Source organism: Macrobrachium rosenbergii, chromosome 46, assembly GCF_040412425.1.
Source record: "Macrobrachium rosenbergii isolate ZJJX-2024 chromosome 46, ASM4041242v1, whole genome shotgun sequence".
Taxonomy (NCBI): Eukaryota; Metazoa; Arthropoda; class Malacostraca; order Decapoda; family Palaemonidae; genus Macrobrachium; species Macrobrachium rosenbergii.
Genome location: NC_089786.1, coordinates 22,965,098 through 22,970,097, shown reverse-complemented (window position 1 = coordinate 22,970,097; position 5,000 = coordinate 22,965,098). Strand labels below are relative to the sequence as shown.

The following is a 5,000-nucleotide window of genomic DNA, read 5'->3' as shown; positions in this document are numbered from 1 at the left end:
TAACGTCTTATCCTTTTACTGACAACTGCAGGTACCACCATTAGGTTTCACGCTTTCGTATTTATTTATTAATAATTTCGAAGCGAATACTTATCAATATCTATGACCCGTAAAGTCTTCTCTTTCTCTCGAACAGTTCCACCAATCCTATCGTGTACGGCTTCATGTCCAGAAACTTCAGGAAGGGATTCCGGAGGGCGCTTTGCTCTGTAGTCCGTCAGGATGAAGGTCACCACTCTCTGTCTCAGTCCCACACCCTTCGGCCGGTCACTGGTGCTAATAGGTGAGTTGCACGCACCTTCAAAATCGTTGTTATTGTTAGGAGTCCTGCAAGTTCAGCGTGGTCTGTTACACGAACAGGAGGGCATACCATAAACTCCAGCTGGTTGCTAGTAGCCTACTTATAAAGTAACTTATATTAGCAGACCATTCTCTGAACACTCATATGTCGGCAGCTTATCCTCTTGTGTTGGCCTCTGGTGCTAACAGCCAAATAGCCCATAGACTCCGGCTGCTTCTTAACGTTAAGAAAATAGCACGTACACTTATCTGATTGTCTGAACTACACTAAAATACTAAAGGTAGTTTATGATGTCAAGTACCTAGTTGCTACTGTTAATAAATATGCAAAGCATTCAGGATAATTGCTTTTGGCTAGCTTGGAAGACAACATAATCAGAACAGTTTCTAGACCTAAGTAAATAGCCAAATCACTCAGGCTGTTTATTGGCGTCAATCGGTGAGTAGTGATGAGTTGAGATACTCCAAGAGTCAACGAGCAGCCAAAAACTCAGATGGGCAGCGAGTGCCTGGTGAGTAAACGATACAAGTAGGTTAGTCACTAAAGCTAATATTTTAGTAGCCTAGCCTTCAAACCTTACCTAGTTGCAAGAGTTAGGTGAGTGATCAGCAGAGTCAGAATGGTCACTTGAACAAACACGCTCAGATTCTCGAGTCTCTAGTGGTAAGTGAGTAATCAACATAATCAGACTGGACACTGGAGTTGTAGATCAGTAACTTAGGCTCTCAGGTGGTTTTATGATTTGGATATTCAAAGCAGTCACATTGGTTATTGGAGCTCAAATGGAATTAGTCTACCCATTAAGGCTGGTTAACAACAAAAGTTAGTAATCCACACAGATACGATGGTCACCAGAGATTGTGAAGAATTTGGGTAGGAATATGATCCGAGTACATTATTTCAAAATGCTCCAGCTTTGTAATTAATATGTTTTTTTCTGGTGATCGACAGATCTGAATGTTTTAGGGGCCATGGGCTCCGATAAATAAAAAAATATGTTAGGTAACAAAGACCCTCTAGTTATAACCTATATTTCAACATACCTAGCAGTGCTTCTAAACAACTTCTAGCCTGAGACAAGCGGTGCTTTATAATCATCTTTAAATTTAAGATATGCACCATGTCTGAAAAGGTAACCTACGAAAACACAGACGATCTATTGAAATGTAGTTGATAAATAAAAAGTCTGGTAAGTTGAGGAATTCCTTTTCCTAATTCTGTTTTTTTTTTTTTTTTTCAATCAAAACAATTGTTTTTTTTTTTTTTTACTTTTTCCAGAGTTCTTAAAAACACAAGCAACGGAACTACAAATACCACGCGAGTCAGGTAAAAGGAAATTTGCAGTCAATCGGTAATATTAACCAGATGTTGTCTGTTTTCTTTGAATTTTTTTTTCTTTTTTTTGTTTCTTTGAAATTATTTTGGTGTTGTATCTTGATTTTATAATCTTCCTGTGGGCACGCAATCAAAAACATTCCTCCCCCAACACCCTATACCCCCCACTTCTCTTGTTTATATTTATTATTTACGCAACGACATTTCGAAATCTTTTTTACCCAAAATCTTGCTTAAAATCTTGCCTAAGTTTAATAATCGTATTAAAGTTTATTTCTCCATTTGATCAGTATTACTGTCGTTTTTAAAGCCAAATAAGTTAGATGCTAAGAAGCAACATAAAAACTTTTTTCCAAAAATTACACAAACCGGAAAGCTCCGGGACCTATTCTGGCCATGAACTGCATCGCAATTAAAATCGAGACGATATTTAGCGAATCATGTAATAATACACTTTAAAAAATATTAGTACACCTTGAGTGCACATGCTGATTAAATATAACACTATTATTCAGGGAAATACTGATTATGAATGATGAATAATTCAATAACTCTCAAAACTGATTAAACATTTAAAAGCAAGTGTTTTATGGACATCATTGGCTCAAAAAATGTTAAGAGATCAAACTATGCTCTACCTTTGACAGTAAAAGAGGACATAATGTGTATACATACATACATACATACATACATACATACATACATACATACATATATATATACATACATACATACATACATACATATATATTTCTTTGATTAATATTAAAAAGAATTAAATCTTGTCAATTATGTTTCTCTCCATATTATAAAAATAACTCATATGACTCTCTCCACGGCAAAATAACTCATATGACTCTTCTACAGGTACTGTTTCAATCACTTTTCTGTTGAAGCTAGGGAAAAGTTCCTGTTGCAGGGCCGTTAAACCCCCTCTTTGCACTCTCACTCAATAGAACCTGTAACCCAGTGATTCTTCCTTTGCAATGCAAAACGTTGACATTCTTTTCCTTCCTCTGTTTTCCCTATCTCATAACCTGTCTTTATTCAAAAGAGGGAGGTCTTTATCTTCCTTCTTGTGGAATTCTTCGTGTAACCTCATTAGTTATGGTAGGAGCTTCTCATGAATTATATGAAATCAAAAGTGTTCCTTCTACTTTATACTCCAACTAGTGTACCCATATAGTTAAAAATGATAATATAACAACTCATAAAAGGACCAGTGATGGGGAAGGCTGGCCCAGGCTGGACGATGACAAATCTAAATGTAGTTTACTTCCTGCAGACTTACTGTTAATACAAACAGAAGGAAATAATTACAGATACACACTAAACCTTATTTTACAAAGATATTGGCAATTCAAGTGAATTTTAGTATAAAACTGTCATTAAAACGTATTATGCTTACAGTAGCAAATTTCCAAAACATCTTTATTCTTGTTTTTAAAAAGCTGTATATATTTCACAAAAATATATTTAATTCCCAAAATATATGTTTAGTTAACTTTAAATCTCAGTCACATCAAACCCCAGTCATTATTCAGACACAATTAGACACACTATCTAGAAAACTTAGCACTTAATTTCATCCTGAAATACACCTAATTAAAATAATGATATATTGGTTTAAATTTTAATGCAAGATCTGTTCTCATGAACGCTGATCTACTATGCCAGCATAATTTATATTATTATTATTATTATTATTATTATTATTATTATTATTATTATTATTATTATTATTATTATTATTATTATTATCCAAAATGCACAAATATTTACAAGGAAGAAGCTTAAAAGCCTTTACTTGCAAAGACAAAATTCAATGAAAACCAAGGTAAACTGAAGAACAAAATCATAAAAACAAAATTTTGGTAAATCAATAAAACTGAAGAAAATAACAAAAACTTGTGAAAAAATGTTGATAAACGCAATACAAGTCCCGATATATTTACTGGTGAAACTTACAATCATACTAGAATACCCGAAATTTATTTCCAATAAATATACTGATTAATTTACCTTGAACTGCAAGCTTTCATAAAACCGCTTCAAGCTTTGCCTTTCTTCCACGAATCTAAAAGCAATTTCGCGACCCAGTGAATCTTAAAGAATTTTTTTGTGGTCCAAAAGCAATATTTTAAAAAGAGTAAAAGTTCATGTCAAAAAACATTATCATGATTTTTTAAATAATTCAGAACTACTTTTATGTCTCTTGTGAAGGCATTTCCTTTACTTAAAAATATAAAACAAAATAAAATAATGATTTTTAATTAAACTGCCTGTACTTACAATACGTCAAGTACAACATATTGATCTACATAGAATTATTTGACATTTAGTGCGAGATAAATGAAAGTTCGTGGCCGCAGTTAAATTTCCGACCATAAATAGCAAAAGAAGAGCCCTGTCAATTAATAAGTTGTAAATAAATTATTATTATTATTATTATTATTATTATTATTATTATTATTATTATTATTATTATTATTATTATTATTATTATTCTCTACAGGAACGAATACGGTCGAAGAGGTCACGCTTTTTCTACGGAGAGCCCGAAACCTGGATATGATTCATGCCATATTTAACAGAAATGAGAGAGAGTAGTGGCTAAACAATCGAGAGGGAACGTACCTCGTGCTTGGAATAGCTGAGAGACAATACTTGTGGCACAATAAATAAACAGGAATGTCACTGAGCAAAAAGGAAGGATCGTAACTCTTGATTAAATGAGTGACTATTGATCTATTACTGAGAGGGAAAGCAATTAATGAATAATGACACGAAAGGTACCGTAACTAGTGTTTAAAAGAATGACAATGGTGATTAAATTATTGTCTAAAAAGTGAACTGTGATTACAAGAACGGGACTAGAGATTAACTGAATGAGAAGGAACGTGACTCAAGGAATGCAGAGATTAGTGTTTTAGTGGACGGAGGAAACTCACTGATGATAAGAACTAGAAGGAACGTGATTGTGACTAAAATAACGAGAAAGAACGTGATAATGGATTATAGGGGTAGGGAGGAACGTGGCTGGTGACTTAAAAAAAAAATGAACGATGACGACGAAACAAACAAAAAAAATTATTACGAGAATAAAAATGCACAAAACTGATGAAGATTTTGAACGAGAATGAGTGAAATTATTGAGTAACTGGCCGTAAGTGAATGGGCGACAGTAGTGATGAACGCGTGTAAAATGCACTTGGGAAATGAAAGGAAAAAAGTGATAGTACGCAAATATACAAATGAAGAGAACCGGCAATATAACTGAGTGAATAAAAATATCCTGCTGACTAAAATGTTTGTGTCGCTGTGATGGGAATCTGAACTGCTCAACTCCTGGCATATATATATA

At 33.8% G+C, this 5,000-nt stretch overlaps 1 pseudogene; it reads left to right on the top strand.

Moving 5' to 3' along the window:
- LOC136830400 (G-protein coupled receptor 54-like) overlaps positions 1-1,653 on the top strand; it is a 48,978-nt pseudogene extending 47,325 nt beyond the window's left edge.
- The last annotated feature ends 3,347 nt before the right edge of the window (positions 1,654-5,000 follow it).